General features: G+C 34.1%; 1 long non-coding RNA gene across 1 annotated transcript in view; it reads right to left on the reverse strand.

Moving 5' to 3' along the window:
- The window catches only part of LOC118746088, a 35,297-nt gene extending 25,399 nt beyond the window's left edge, over positions 1-9,898 (reverse strand). The window contains exon 1 of the long non-coding RNA XR_004993773.1: positions 8,621-9,898. This is a non-coding gene — a long non-coding RNA (uncharacterized LOC118746088). The remainder of the gene's footprint in view (positions 1-8,620) is intronic.
- Between the last annotated feature and the right edge of the window lie 7,989 nt (positions 9,899-17,887).

Raw genomic sequence — 17,887 nt, forward strand, 5'->3', positions numbered from 1 at the left:
ATGATTACAATTACAGTAATCCAGGGATTAGTATTGCTTAGGGCAAATATTGACTTTGACATATTGACACCAAAATTGCCTATAAGCTATGAATTCGCGTATTCGTTTGAAATTGTTGTAATATTATACACAGAATCGTGGTAACAGTATTTTCAATAAATTTTGATTCTGATTAACAATATTACTTAGACTTTCACTCAATTTTACATACTTTTCGGCGAATTTCCGCTTATATATTTAGATAACTACTATACCGCTACAGAGTATCAATACATCGCAATCAACATTTTTTTGATTACGATTAGATTATTTGTAATCATAATATTAAAATATTCGTTATCCTAATTTTCGTGATTACAAAAGATATAAATTATAGCTTTTAATCTTGTATAAAGACGAGCAAAAATATTATGTATAGATTTTACAGAAAACCCTTAAAACTATTAAGTGTCGATCATTTACGTTAATTGTCAAATTATGTGATACATTCCACGTTAACCTCGTTAGAAAGTATGTCAAAAAGCTGAACCTACCTTCAGTGTCGACTTTATTTTTATTATGAATACGCCCCATTATATTCTCATCAGTTTGTAATGAAAGTCTATTTCTCTAAAGTAAATTAAAAATTAATGCAGTTGTCCTTATACATACATACATAGTTAGTTTAAAAATTTTTTCTTAAGCTTATTTAGCCACAAAATGTTTGAATATTTTTGACCAAATTTTAAGAGCTGCTTCTGCATATATATATATATATTTCTATTTGTCATGTATCAAAATTTTTACTACTCGAAAATTTAAGTATGTATCTAAAAATTAAAGTATCTTCCGAAAATGTGCACAAGTACGTATCAATTTTTAAGCACATATCGTCGTTTAAAGTACAAAAACGCATTACTGGCTAGTATATTTCAGAAGGAATGGATAAGGATTGAGCCAAGAGCTTGTGTGAGCAAAACCAATTTTTGGCAGCAAATGTCAGGTACGCGGTTTTGCAGAATGACGATACGCGGCAACACTGCCTACAATGTATCATTGAATCGTTGATTGTACCCGTTAGAGATGGGTCGGTGACTAATTGATCACCAACTAGACTCGTAAGGGATGAGTCGAGGCTGAATGATATCCAATAATACCCGTATGAGGCTAATTGTGACTACATATTTAATGCCGAATTGTAACCGATTGAGACTAATCCTGGAATATATTATTTACAAATTCGTCGCACAATTTTTTGCAGGGTAGGTACGGACATTCCAGTGCATCTCATGAAAAATAGTAAATGAGCAATGAAACGATCGAAAAGTCACAGCGCGTAGACTACAATACATATTTGATTGTAATGTCTTTGTTGAGGTTAAAAAATTATGTTGTTGCTGGTTGTTGAATGCAGAGTTCCGTCAATAACAATCGTTTGGACGCATGTTCTGCGTACATACGTCCATATATATATACATATGTATGTATAATCATTTGTGTATCAACGGAGATTGTACTGTCACTCACGATGATGTTATTGCTGTTGCTTTTGTATGTGTCTGCGGACGAATTGTTGATGTTGATGCGTGATGAAAGTGTTGATGGTCAGCGAAGATGGAAGTGGGACAGATACTACATAAGTTTATTGTTTCACTTCATTTTATTGAATTTTAGTAGTTGTTTTTTCTTTTTTTTTGGAAGGGACTCTGTGCTGTTGAAAATTAAATGATTTTACCAAATAAATTTTGAGTTTCTTACCTGACGACTTTTATTGCCGCCTCACAATCTTAAATTAAAAGGGAGGATTCACACAAACAAACATAAATATGTGCATATGCACATAAAAAAAGGAATGCACATATTCGTAAAAAATGAGCAATTATAAGAGATGTTACTGCGATGATGTGAAACTGAATTACGACCGGGTATGAATAACACCCCATTTTTCGAAAATTAACTGAGAACGTCCATCCTTTTTCAACATTGAGATGGGAAGCTCCCTCAACTCGACATTCCCTTTTTACGCACCTCTAGTCTGTGCTAATTCTATGGAAACCAGATCCAAATTTCTACTGATCGAAGGGATCCATGCGCTTTGTGCTGTGAGGCACATAGGCGCATACGAAACCACTTTAAAGCCTGATTATGGCAACTTAACTTAACTTAACGGAACGTAGAACTTAGATAATCAAAATGAAACAGATTTCGACGTGACATTAAGTTACGTTAAGTTTCGGTTGTTCAATTATAAGCAACACCCATTTAACAGAATTTTTAAGAAAGAGCCGTAAGTTACGTTAAGTTGCCATAATCAGACCATAAGCAAGGCGCCATTAGAGCTTAAACAGACGGCAGCGTTGATCCGGATCAACTCGGGAATTAACTGCAGTTGATCCGAATTAAGTCCCAGTTAATCCGGATCAACGCTGCCGTCTGTTTAAGCTTTAAGTCATCTTTTATGCGTGGAAAGAGACAAGTAGGGAAGAAGGGGGAGGCTTCGACAGGTTAAGAGAAAATGTTTTTTTTAGAGAAATAGAGAATAAGAAACAAATATCTCCTTTCACAATTATTGATGCCATGTATGTTTGTGACACTTCCGATTAGTCGTTAATGTACTACTTTATTTTATTTCAAAGTTCTAATCAAATAATTAGGAACAAAGTATGTGACGAAACCTCCCATTTTCAGGGAGGCTTCGCCAATCATCTGGGTGGCTTCGACATTGGGTGGGAGGTTTCGACATTTATCAAACATAGCAGTTAAACATGCCAAATAGAAAAAGACTTCATTGGAAAAAACTCTGAGTAGGATTTTCAATTCATAAATATTATTTATTTCAATACAATAACAATTTTCTCGAACAAAAACATAAACAACTTAAGCATAAAAATGAAGTATAACTTTCACTTTAACGAACATCTAAATTTGAGAAATCGAAGTTAAAAACAAATTTGCTTTGCGCGCGTGAAGTTCCTGGTGGATGTTCAGGTGTAGGCAATATACCTATCTTCTATGTCCTGTTTTGATATCAAGTTTGTGTCTTCAACAAATGGTTCATAGAAATACTGAGTTTTACTTTGGCGTCTTAGAAATTTTACGACGCACGTAGAATTTTCAACTTCTTCGACTACACCAACGTAAAAGAAATCGGTTTTGTCAGTAAATTTAACTAACACAAATCTATTCTCCTCAATATGCATTCCGTTAGTAACCTCCAATGCTGGTCGCTCGTTGTTGTGCTTTTCATCATCACCACAGTCATATGATTTATCAGAATCAGCCAGGCTATAAGAACCGTTTTCACTTGATGACGAGAAACTTATCTTTAGTTGTTTTTCTAGGTTTTAGTTTTTGCTATGTTTTTGTTTTTTTTTCTACAAAATTTTATCTCTTTTGGTAGCTTCAATTTTCTTATGCTTTGCTCTTTCACTTCCTCCGAGCGTGCTTTTACTGGAGAATTCGTATAAATCCTTGGCTTGCCTTGATTTTTAGTAATAGTTCTCTTTTTCCTCACTATTGGAAGTGGACGGATCACCTTTGGAGAGAAGCAATTCGGTTCAGATGGTAACCTCTGGATAACCTCTGTAGACAAAGATATTGGTTCAGATGGTAGGTTTATATTCTCAAAACTTTCAGCTTGATTTTGGTTAGTTTCAATAGCAATCTCAGAGTTTGTTTCGATTTCGGACTGGGAAAAATCAGACTGGTTTGACTTAGAACGAATTAAAGCATGATATAAACGTGGTAAGTTATTTCTACGATATGGCACTCTTTCAACAAACGCGCTATAAGTTGACAATTTCGGAGAGAGCTATATGTATTTGTTTTTATTTCTTCGCCAAATCAACATATCAACATTTTTTAGAAAAAACTAGAGACCCACTTAAGTTTTTCGATATAATTTTAGTAAATATTACTCGATCAGTACGTAATAATTACCAAATAGAAGGCGAGACATACTGTTACTGATTTGTGATAATAATATGATGAAAATCATTCAAATTATGAAAAAATATTTAAAAATAAAAAATGAATTTATAACAAAAAATATTTTCAACTTCCTAAATTTGCAATTTTTGTATTGTATTCATAAACATAAGTAAACTAAATAGTGTTTCTAGAAGTTGACCCGTTCAGTGTTTCCATGCTCATTTGCATAAACAAAATTTTTCCACGACGATGGAAAATTATGGAGTTTCTATTAGAGCTACCGAAATTGCTCCTAAATTTGCGAAATTCGCAACCTATGGCTAATATAAAAAAAAAAAAAAATAGAATAATTACAACCAGCGACTTAAATGCACCCATTGCAATATTAATGCTATTCTTTACATCTTTTGACTATAGGCCAGTGCAATCCAACAATTAAAATTTTCTTAAAAATAGACATGGGACATTTTACTCCAGATAACTATTGTATAATATTGCTTTAACAAAACTACCAAACGATTTCTTAGTTTTATGTACCTAACTATCATTTGAATGAATGTGACTGGTGGGACACTGAAAATAACTCTATTTTACACTTGTGCACTCAAAGACGAGTTTTAGGCAAAACACTTATTTTTCACGAACGATGTATTTGTGTTGTTAAATATGAATTATACGCTTTCGTTTTCAATAAAAACGAGGTTTATATGATCTTCATAGAAATATTAAAAAATATTTAAAATTGTGACTGGTGAGACATCTCCTTGTGACTGGTGTAAAGTAATTATGCATGAAATAAAAGTTTCCATAGACAAAAATTACAAATTCTTTTAATTTTTTTAATATCTTCTCACAGGTTAATGAAATGCAGCCATTTAAAAAGAGGTTACTACTGAAATAGAGATAATTAGTGCATATTTAAATTTATGTCGTTTTCCTCTTTTCAATGGAATGACCCCCAAGTTTTTCATAAACCAGTTTTTGAAAAAAGTTCAAAAACAACATCAAAAATCTCATTATTATGATTCCGTAGAAATGCTTTTTTAATATTTCTATACAAACTTTTTAAGCTTAGACTGTTTAGTCATCTGAGGTAATTTTTTCGAAAAATATTAAAAAAAAGGAACTTTTTATTAATAAAAAAAAAACAAAATTTTTGGAGGTATTTTCAAATTGGTCCAGCTCACGTAAATCTTAATATTTTTGCGAGATATTTTGGTGGAAGTCTTAAAATATAATAGATTTTATAATTCCAGTGGAAAAATAGTACCGATATTTTTTTCGTATGGGGAGTGATGCAGTCTACTGTACATAAGTTGACTATGATTACTGGGCCGTGCTATCAAAGTAGCACAATACCACTAAGTGTAAAATTTTCAGGCAATAGCCCCTTGCGATTATCGATTATATTATTTGTTGTTTGTGTGACATATTTTATTTTTATCAGTATTTTTCTTTTAATCAAAATATGTTGAAATTAAAGTGAAAAAAATATATATTTTGCCAGGCGTTTTTATTTTGACGTCTAAATTTATTTTAAAAGACTTCGTAATTTCAAAGATATGATTGATTCCAAAAATTATTTCAAAAATTCAATGCAATGTATGTAGAATAAAAATATGGGTACCAAATGCAAGAGGAAATTTCTTTAGAATTATAAAAAAATAAAAGTTTTTGGATTTACAAGGACGAATAGGTAATTCGAGGATGTTATCGAGTTTATATAAGTTGTTAAAATATCGCACACCTAGATCTAAAGTGAGCTAACTCAAAATTCATAGAGGGAAATGTAACTTCTTTTGGATTGTACATATTCAGCTCATTTAATACAAAAACATGTTATGCTTTTTTTTTTAATCTTGAAAAAAATATATATATTCGCATTATATTGATATAAGTCCTATGAATAGATATATGCAAAAAAAAATTCCATATATTTTATTTTGAGTTGATCGCACTTTAGATTTAGGTATGCGATATAATTTTGTCAAAAACAAATATTGCGAAATAAAATTTAAAAGGACATTTTCAATACTTACCAGTCGTTCTGCACAAAAAACTTGAATCTGTTTAAATTGTACAGAATTTCCTCTTTTAATTTGATACACATACTTCTTCTCTAAGCACATTTCTCTAAATGTTTTAAATTTTTTTTTGAATCACTAACGTCAGAGTGAAAAACTAAAAACGCAATGTTACTATATTTGGCCCATGGTTTCGCGAATATATTGATATTTGTGCTTAAAATTTACTATCGCGCGGTTTTATATGTATAATGAGCTAGACATTTATAAAAAAATATTAATTATTAAAAAAAAAGAAATATAGCCCATACTGGTCAAGAAAAGGAGTTTGTATTATTGCCATCAGTGCAAATTACAAATCCCGAAAATCCTGGAATTACTTGCCAAGAATCCGGGGATTTTTGGGACCTTAAAAAAGCCGGGATCCCGTTATCTGGGATTAACATTCCTAGTACAAGAATTGTACTATTGTAAATTATTGAAACTTGAAATTGAGTAAGATCATTTCTGAGTACCAGTTAATGTAATCAGAACTCATTATCTACTCGACACTTCATACTTTGGATCAATCCTTAATACATGAGGGCTGCATGAATATTCATACAAAAAATTGTCATTTATTTCAATTCAATTTATTTTCACTTTGTTTGAATATTGTGATGTCGACACAAATATCAGAACAGCTATTCACTCAAATTCAAAAAAATTTGAAGCCAAAATCATTCATTCGTTTTGTATATGAATAATTCAAAAGCCGTTTTGAATGCATTCATGCAGCCCTCTAATACATGTATCAAAGTTATGATTGGTACAGAGTATTGTTCAGTATTGAGTTCTTCCGAGCTCTGAGTACTTTCGAGTTCTTTGTGTGGGTTCTGAGTACTTTAGAGTACTCAGTACGGATACTTTAAAAAATCTAGTATCGTCGATCCTACACTAACACTATTATTAATAAATATTCTTTGCCTCAGTAGTTTCTTTACTCAAACAACTTTTTTATTGATGTAATAAAAATTTACCGCAAAATACATTTAGTTTATTTTGGTGAATAACTTCCGTAGTTTCCATTTAATTTGTGCTACTTTGCAAGATTAAAAACTTATATTAAAACCACATGTAAATCTGAGCCTAATCGAAATTTTTATCGTATGGTCTAGTGGCGAATAATTACTAAAATGGTTGGATATATTTAATATAACATTTAAAGCTCTTGGCCTAACCGTACAGTTTTCTTTTGTTTGGTGACCCTTAGTTAAATTTTTTAGAAACATTTTTGTGGATCACATAATTTGGTCCTGGAAACCGTGGATCAAATTGACTTCTAAATATCAACTTTTTTGAGTTAAGGGGTTCAACAAAATTATTCGTCGTACAATTTCAGAGAGGTCCTTAAGCAAATGAAGTACCAAAAATTATAGAAAAAACATTCGTTCTATAACGAATACATATGTATATGAGCGAATGTCATTAGTTGTTACATTTTTCGATAAAAACGTATTTTTGGTCAAAAATGGTGTTACACCTATCTTAGAAAATGCATTATCTTCAATTTTGTATAAAGAAACAAAGAAACTGTATTTAAATGAAAACTTAAAAAAAAAGAAACTAAAAAAGTAAAAATAACCACTCGTTCTCATATACTCGTTGTTGCGAATGTAACGTATACGCGCTGTAGCACCATACGCATTCATCTAACACATTTACTCGCACGACTTAGCTTAAAGGTCTGATTATGCATACTTCACATAACTTCGCACAACCATTTGTACCAGTGCACTAAAAGTGTATCTTAAGAAAATGTGAAGCAAAATCTAAACTCAACAGATCGCTAAGTTTTTAAAAGTTCTGCTAATTTCTGGGTAATGGAATACATACAAAATACATACAAAGTACATACGAAATTACACTTTGAAGTTTATGCGAAGTTGTGCGAAGTTATGCGAAGTATGCATAATCAGACCATAAAAGTCATATTATTTAAAAGTAATTAAATATTGGCGTGGGAGATTTTTACACAGTAAGAATTTTAGAATGAATCTCGACTGTGCCAATAACAATTGTAAAAATGGAATTTTAGTTTCTTTTACACAATTCAAATTTTTTTTTTCATTTGGTGAAACACTAGATTTAGTACACTAGATTCTTTCTTTTTGGTAATAAGAACATTTTCACATTATTAAAATTAAAAAAAAATTTTAATATTTTGAAAATTACAAAATAGCTGCGACAGATACTCCGCATGCTGGCATTTTTTTTAGATTTCGTGGTAAACTCTTGAAACTTCGCAGCTTTGTTATATTTGATGCCAACGCACATTGCCTCCAATATGAACATTCCATATGAAACCTTTATAAAGTTATTAAAAAAAAAAATAATTATGATTTTTACGGGTGAAAACGAAAAAAAGATTAATTTCGGTACTTTCCCGCCTAAATAAATATTTTTAGGATAAAATTGTTCAAATACTTGACTTTAACCATTATTTTCCATAAATTTCGAAAGTAATCAACCTCATGTGTTCTTCAATTCTTAATTTATGTTTCTTCTCGATTTAAAATTTGCCTCACTGGAAATTGCTGGCGAACATTGAGACCGTGAACATATGGTTATTTTTTTTTTAATGATAACGATTTTTATAAATACATGCATGGAAACAACTAATATGTGCTTTGTTTTTGGTGATTTACCTGTACAGATGCAGTGTTTGCCCAATAGCGCTTTTCAAATTAGTCATATTGCAACCGAAACTCTTGAATGTCTGCTTTTTCATAAATTATTTCGAATTAAAAAAATTCACCATTCACTAGTCCATTTTATGCACTTGAGTTTTTCACTAAGGCGACAATAGCGGCACAGTTTTAAACACGGCATTGACATATATGTATGTACATATAATACACAATGTATGAGTGCGTATGTTGGCTCTACGACACGGACAGGCGGATGCAAACAAACCGGCAACACAACAAACGGAAAATCAGCCGAAAACCAAAAACAGAAACGCACAAACTATCTGCAACGAACAGCGACAATGTTCACACCAGATTCAAACCAGTGACAGTCTCGCAATTGCCGGTTCTGTTTCATTGTCTTGGCCATAAATCATTTGCAAAAGGAAAATAAGACTCTGGTCAGGCGAACTTCGGTCAAGCACAACGCGGGGCACACAACACAAGTGTCACTCGGATTACTCCATATTTCGTATGGACATGTAGATTTTGCAGCGACATTTCGGCTTTGTATGTATATATGTATGTATAATTCAAAGGTGTTCTGGTTGCGGCGTAACCACAGAATGCCTAGTGAATCCTTGGTTTGACTTGGTGTTTGTTGGCTAAATGTTGGCTGGTAACTGTTGAAGTAGATTAAGATTTATTTATCAATGTGTCAACGGCGACAAGCTGATGTACTACTGCCAACACCGGCTGCTGTTGGACAACTGCACGACGCCAGGATGCAGGATAAGCCACGGAGCCTGGCTGGCTGCCAAGCAGTCCAACGCATCTACCCGCTGCATAGATGCTGAGGTGTTGATGTGGTGGGTGGCGGCGCAGCAGCGCACCGGCGCCAATAACAACAACAGTCACGCTCTCAAAAAGTAACATATGTATGTATGTATGTGCTTTGCCGGCCGACCGTGCGAGCAGAACGAACAACCGAATGATAACCGAGCTGCAGCCGATTGATGTCAGTGGCGGTCTCCGCGCACGCGGAGTTTAAGCCGCCAAAAATTAAAAAAAGTCGCACACACAATTCCTCACAACCACTCATTTTTTTATAAATCAAATGCGCCACAAACAAACGCCGCACCGTGCCGATGGAAGAAATGTTTCAAACCAATTTGGCGAAAAAAATGGAGCAAGCCGCTTGCACAGTGACGCAAAAGCCGCATCAGAGGCGGCAAAACGACGAATTATGACTAGGACAGTTTGATGACGGAGAAAGCACCGAATGCGTGGCAGGCGACAACAATATGCCAAAGTCGAAAGAGTACTGAGGCGAACGCGCCACGAAGCTGGGCTGGCACGCGAAACGCGGCCACAAAAATTCGATACGCAAAATGTGGCAGAAGCAACAAAAAAAACACAAAAACAACTATAGAAACGGCAGCAACAAGCCGCCAAAGGCGCAAGCACCACTGATAGGTATTTGCATGTGGAAATGAATGCGTTTGTAGTGAATACCGCGCCACCATACCGCCACTGAATCATAGTAAACAATTACTCAGTCATACATACATACACACATATATATGTATGTACATACAGATACATTTAAAAATAATTTATGCCTCATTTTCCGGCATTGCCGTGACCGCACAGCTTTTCCCCTAAATATGTGGCTTTTTCCTGCATTCTCTTCTTCATTTTTTGAAATCAGAATTAAAAATAGTCAAACAAGGTTTATTGCAGCACACAAGTAAGCAAGGTAGCAATTTTTTGCACTTGTTCGCTCTTATACACACAACAGCATTTGCACCGGCTGTGGTGGTGCGATTTCTATTTTAATGCACACACATGTGTGAATGTGCCTGTGGCCATGTGTTCGTTTTTAAAAATGGAACACCAACTTGGGTTTGCAGAATGTGCCACCCTCTACAGCGCCTGCAAGAGCAACTCAGCAACAACTATAACCGTAACGTTCACCCACACACACACACACACCGCCAAGCGAAGGACTACCACGCGGTCCAACTCAAGTTTGTGTGTGTGTGTGTGTTGTAGAGCAATGTGACGAATGTATTGCCGTGCTGATTGTTGCAAACAACCACTTGCAAAAAAACGTAAGTATGTTGGCTACACGCACGCAGAGGGGAGGAACGAAGAGCCTAGTTGCGGCCCACTAACTAAGCGCACGTTCGCTCTGTAACATCCGTGTAGCCGAAGGGAAAAAGGAAAAAGGAGGACGAAAAGTATTTAATCCTAAAAAAAAATGGGGAAAATTTTCTGCATGCCTGACTGCCCGACAGAGGGTGGTTTTTAGGACAACAACAATTGCGGGCAGAGCAGTGCAGCGTCGTAACAAAGCAGCGAAAATTTATGAAAGTATGTATGTATATGTATGTATGTAAATACATATGTATGCTTGCATGTGCTAACAGCTTTTTGAAATGGAAAGGAGGGCGTGCGACCGCGGCCATTTTTATTTTCTGCTACAATCCCCTTTGCAGACTAAACTAAAAGAGTGGCACAGAGCGGTCAAAATGTGTGGCTGTGTGTGCGAGCGTGTATTGCAGACAAATGTAGTCTTACATTCAGTGTATGGCGCAACATTCACTTATCTATTCTCCACACGGTCTGCAGAGTAGGAGAAATGTCTGCATTGTTTGAATTGCTGCACGAAGGAGGAGAAAAACGAATGCTAATTAGAAAAGCAGCAGCAAAGTAAAGCGCCTGTAAGTTGTTAAACGAGTGATAAAAAGGGCGCGCGCGCACAATGGTCAGATAGGCGAACATATTTTCAATTCTGCAAACATTATTGCTAGAAGCATGTGCTATGTAATCTGTGTGTTTTTTTTTTAATTTTTGTAACTACGCTCATTTACATGCTATGCGCCTACACACATACATATACACGTACGTATGTTTGTACGAAAACATATACACATAAGTATGCACCTACATGCATAAATATATACACATAAATTAACTTTTATAAGAGCCCAAAGGCAGTTCTCGCGATATATGCATACATATTAATATACATATTTCTTGTTCGTGTTGTTGATTTCGTACTCATTTTTTGTGAGCGAAAGCTGTTCACAATTTTATCGCTGTTATACTTCAACTTTGTTTTTTTTTTTGTTTTATGGAACTTTTGTTGTTCACTCCGCATTAAGATCAATTCTTACTGTTCTGATGAATTTTTTTATTGCCATTTTTATATCTGTTGTAACTCAAACTATTCGACGCTGATTGACGGTAGCACAAATCGCTAAAATATTTTATTATGTATAGTTACATAAATACATACATATCTATGTACATGAATGAGTAGTTGTTATTGCTTTTTTTGGCAGCTAACAGCATCAACCTCGCACTTTATAATGCAATTAATGCAGGTAATGATGTATTAGTTTTTTATTTACGGTGTTTTTATTATGTATGGATGTATATATGTATGCATACTATATACATAAGTGCATTGTACATATGGATGCATGTACATATGTCACGTACAGGAATGAAGAGACCAACTGTATAAATTACAGCCATAAGGATAACTGATCGTGCGTAACTGAATTTTCTTCTGATGTAGGCGGGCCTTCCGCCAATCACGCAATTTTCACAAATGTGTGCTTTTAACCAAAATAAAATCGTAAATTTACTTTTTAACTTTCAACTAAAGTTTAGGTGGCACCATTTTTTGCCTGGGGATTTACTCTTGTATATATACATATATATTTTTTTCCTTTCGTAAATATATTTTTTCTTTCTCATTTGAGGCATTGTGTAAGATTTATCCAATTTAACTTTGGGCGCTTTGGGCCCTCTAACTATTTTCGATTTTAAAATAAAAAATAGGGGTATATTTTTTTTTTTGTATAGAACAATCCTAGGGGGTGAGAGCATAAAAATTCCGACTTTACTTTTTCACATGCATTTTTGGACCACCCTAGTGTTCACACAATTGGAATACGATTTTCACCAAATTTTGGCAAATACCCAATCGTGTGACACTGCCTTTAATCCTTCGGAGGGCGCGGCGCGGCAAATTAGCCGCAAAAATTTTAATTTGCGGTTTTCAAATACTAATTGTAGTAGCCAGCCACTGCCACTTAGTGACTTTGTAAGTTTTTAGATGCAGCATGGTTCACAGTTAGCTGTTACTTGCTGCGTTGATCGTCCAGTTGATATTTGTATTTGAAATTTGGTATCTCATATGTATGCGGCTGAATTGCCGCTTCGGGCCCTTCCGTGTACCAAAAAAATTTTAATGTATCTCGTAAAATTTTTTTTAGGATAGTTGGAAAAGTGAGTTTATGATAAGGTTCTAAATCAAAATTTTTCTTTTGTAAGTAATTTGGCATGTGGAATTTTAAAATTATACTTTACGCATACTTTGCTTACACATTGTAACTATTATGATATTCATTTTCTTACGTTTAAGAGAAAAAAGGATGTTTTTAAACGATGTACTTTAGAACTAATTTCCGTCATCCTTTGTCAAATTTGGTTTGGAGACAAACCGGTTTCGGCCTACTTCGGTTGTTCCACTACTGTACATAAGTTGACTATGATTACTCGGCCTTGCTATCATAGTAGCGTCACTAAGCGCATTTAAAAATTTTCAGGCAATAGCCTCTTGCGATTATCGATTATATTTGTTGTTGTTTGTGTGAAATATTTTATTTTAATCAGTATTTTTCTTTTAATTAAAATATGTTGAAATAAAAGTGAAATTAAAAAAAAACATTTGCCAAAATCACTCACGTGCCCATCTCTAATTCAAATAATGTTTTTAATTTAAGATTATCTATACAGGCGTTATTTATAAGCTAAATAAAACATCATATTGGGTATCAAGTGAAAAGTATTTTTAAAATCCCCAATTCAGAAATATTTTTAAAAGGGTGGCCACCAAGTGTCCATCATATATTTATTTAATTTATTGTTTAAAAATTAAGACACAATATTACTATTCGTGGGTACTAAATTAAAGCTCTTAAATAATGCTTTGTAGTAAGTGTTATAGCTTACGATATTAGTTTAAGGGTGGCACTTATTTTCGATTTTACAAAATTTAACTGAAACTGTTAATACGTATATATGTAAAATGAAAGGTATTTTTGAGAACTTTAATCCAGAAATCCGTTTTCTTTTTTAATTAAAGTTGAATTTGATTTTTAAATAGGTGGTAGTCCTCCCACAGGTTGTTAAGGAATAAAGCCAATACAAAATTATTTCGATTGATACCGATATTGTAGTAATTAATTTAACTTAATTGTATTTAATTTTTTAACAGGACTCTCTCTTTTCATGCTCTTACTCAGATATAAACCTTCTCCTCGCCGAGACGAACATGTAGGTATGCGTGCATATCAAATCGAACCACGGCAACATAGAGTCTATCTATGTCAAACTTTAAGCAACTCTTAATCGATGTTGTTATCAATTTTGTTATCTATATTTTTTATCGATTTTGTTGCCGATATTTTTAGCGATTTTGATATCGAAAATGTTATCGAGTTTGCTATAGATACTTCTATCGATTTTGCTTGATTGAGCTTGAGGCCGTTTTTAATGAAAAACTTATTGTGGAAAAGCAACAATAATTTGAGAATTGGTAGAAGTTATAGTTATTTCGGAAATCACCACATTTCCTCATCAACAACCACATGATCAAGTGTAAATTGCAGCGGAATAGCTGCACTTGATTGTGTTGGCTTAACAAATGAAAAAGTGGGAAAAAAGCAACAATAATTCACAAGGCGAACTTAGCTCAGTGCGTAGGGATCGTCGGTTCGAATCCTACTGAAAGAAGTCTGATGAGGAAATGTGGTGATTTCTGAAATAGCTATCACTTCTACCAGTTTTCAAATTATTGTTGCTTTTTCACAATAAGTTTTTCATTAAAAACGGCCTCAAACTCAATAAAAATTGTTGAATAAAAAAGCAAATTTATTTATTGAATATATTGTATTAAATTTGTTTTCTTTTATTATTTATTTTTTAAATGTAATAGATTATAGAAGAGTTTTTAGTATAAAATTTTTATGTAAAAAAATGCCCGTCTATGCGGTTATTAACGTTCGACAATTATGTCATTAGAGATTCTGAGTATTACCGAGTTCCATTACCCATATGATTTACAGGATTTAGTCAGATGTCGTCTACATACACACATTTACAAGATCTTCAGTAATATCTTCTGCACTAAATCTGACTTTTTCAGTATAAATTCAGTAAATCTGACGGTTAAAGGAACAAACTTTATGAGTACAAATATTTAAAGTTAACTGTCGAATGTGAATTGACTATCATGTGAAAATGGTCCTTAGTGCGAGAAGAAAAGATTAGCTCTGATCCAGTACTCCATGAACTTACAGGTTTCTACACGAACTTGCAGGAATTTACAGGAAAAATTATCCCGTACTCCAAATTGCTCTAAAATGCTGTAAATGAGAGGGATTTTTGGAGAGTTGTGTAGAGAATGAAGTTGCAAGATTTTACCCGAACTTTTTCTTCTGTGAAAATCATGAAAAGTGTCAAGTGATCACTGATTGACGTTTTTACAGGAAAAATGCTTTTTTTGTTACCGTACTTTCTGTTGTTACTCACTTTTTACTCTCACTTCAGAGAGTAATTTTGCTGTTTCACAGTTTTATAGGATTTTTCACGAAAAGTAATGGATCAGAGCTACTAAATGGGTAAATTCCTTATTTTCATTATAATTTTTATTGTATGAGTTTCATAAACCATTTCCAATTTATGTAATAAAAGAAAACTTTAGGGGTCTTCACACCCATTTCGGTGGTTTTGGTAAATTACTAGTTTTTAATCTTTTTTGCTGACTTTTGTTAGTCTGATAAATTATGTTTATCAACTGCTGGTTCGTAGCCTTTTGCCTATACTAAAAGTAAATTGTAAGAGAAAATTTAATGCATTTTACTTAATCATTAATTTGGTGCATGGGGTCAAGGCCATTTCAAGTAGAAAAAAAAATGTCTTGGAGTGCTTGGAGCGTTCTCGCGCTCTTTCTAGCTTCCTGACTCCCCGCGGGGTACGTAAATAAGTCACTGCCAGAACATCGGCGCAAGAGTCGCTACTCTTTTAAGCCCTGACCCCATGTGACCCTTTACGTAACATTTTTTGGCGTAGATAAATTTCTATTTTTGTATCTAAGTTTGAAGTCAAAGTTATGATTTTCTTTCATAAAGTTAACTGTAATAAAGAGCTTTAATATTTATGACAATACACATTTCGTTTTATTTATTTAGTCGCGGCTAGAACATCGTTGCGTAAACATGTGTCGCTACTCGCTTGAGCGCTGCGACCACTAAGTAACATTTTTTGGGGAGGTAAGTTTTTTGTTTTTGTTTTTTTAAGTTTGAAGTCGTAAATATGTTTTTTTTAAGTTAACGATAATAGAGTATACTTCAATAGTATTGATTATACACACTTGTTTTTTATTTATTTTGAAATCTCTTTTATTCAACACTTTTATTGGGGTCACTGAGGGCCCCATGCGACTAATTGTGTGATGTTCTTTATGCGCCTAATTAAGGGTTAAACCAGGGTAATTTGAACAGCGGAGCACCGCTTGATGCCATAGAGTAGCACCATACATAATGTGACTTTTTACGACTCCTGCCAGAAGCTTCCCACTCCGTTGTTTGCCTATATGTATGCAAATTATACTATGCTAAGTCTAAGGGGACATAGCGTGGCATGGTTTGGAGACGTCGATATATGAAATAACAATTAACATCGTGTAACGATTACGGTCGGTCGTTCATCATCCGCTGGGTTGTCCATTTGGGCTGTAGAGGCCCACATAGTCCACCAATTTTAGCAGGATATACTATATCTATACATATGCACATGCAAAAATGTATACATACATACTTACATATGCACATACGTACATACATAAAGAATAAGCCGTACTGTATAATCGCAGACTCACTTACAAACTTAACATATTGCGTTTTTGTTCTTGGTGCTGTTGCTAATAATACCCTGTAGGGAAACCGCGAACTGGTGAACCAAATTTATAGTCCGTACAAGATCTTTATCGTCAAAAACGAACCAGTCCGATAGGAACTACATCACCACCAGTTCAAAGGCAGCGAGATGTGGTATTTTAAAAACCAATTATATTTTTATAAATCTATATCCAAATTGACAAATTTAGAACTAGTTCGAAACTATAGAAAAGGGATGCAGAACGAACTAGATCTCATATGGCGCATTTTGAACTAGTTCGAAACTACTGAAAAAGGGATGCAGCTGTTTACTTTAAATAGATTTTTGCTTGGCGGGTTTTCCGTTCAAATACGCTTTCATTCTGCATTTCGCAGATGCTTTTTCTTAGTTTGGTAATACAAAACCAAAAATCCTTCTGCAATCTAACCAATAACAGCGAGCACCTTTGCAAATTAAGCTAGAGCCAAAAGGTATGTAACCATGCCCAATTTGATTTACATTCATTCAAATAAATTTGAATTAAAAATAATTAAAAATCGCTACCATAGTAAAACCAAAAAGACTTTTTGAAAACTTCTTGTTTTTTTCGTCTGTCGATTTTATAACTAGTTCAGAGCTATAGAAACCGGGGTTCAAAGCGAACTAGATCCCATCTGTCGAATTAGGGACTGGTTCTGAACTATGTATATAAAAGGTAATGCAGCGGGGACAATTTACTATGACATCGACGTGTTAAATTCACCAGTTGTTTGCATGCAATTGAGATTTATCGCGAACTAAATAGTAGTGGGTCTAAATGTACTAGAAGCGCACCAGTTCAGAACTAGAGATTTCTCTCACAGGGTATGTACATATCGTCGTTTAAACTACAAAACCGCGTATCATGATTCTGCCAAACCGCGTAACTGACATTTGCTGCCAAAAATTGGATTTGCTCACACAAGCTGTTCGCTCAATCCGAATCCATTCGTCCTGAAATATACTAGCCAGAAATACGCTTGCTTTATAAAAAAGAGAACCATTTTGAAATATGAGTGTTTTCACTCTCTAGAAAATAATTTATGCAACCTCGTATACGAGGTTTTGCGTTTTGTTGATACGCAGTTTTGTACTTTAAACGACGAAAAATATGTACATATGTATGTATTACTGGCAGTGCGCCAACTAAATGCAGTGAGCGCCTAGCTCTGAGCGTTGAGCTCAATTTGCTGTCGCAGCAAATTACGGCAAATGAGTCTGCAGCAAGCAGCGAGCGATAAAAAAAAAATCAAAATGTAAAAACATGACATGGGTATAAATCGAGGT

This window comes from Rhagoletis pomonella, unplaced genomic scaffold, assembly GCF_013731165.1.
Source record: "Rhagoletis pomonella isolate Grant_MI unplaced genomic scaffold, Rhpom_1.0 Rhpom_scaffold_00010, whole genome shotgun sequence".
Classification (NCBI taxonomy): Eukaryota; Metazoa; Arthropoda; class Insecta; order Diptera; family Tephritidae; genus Rhagoletis; species Rhagoletis pomonella.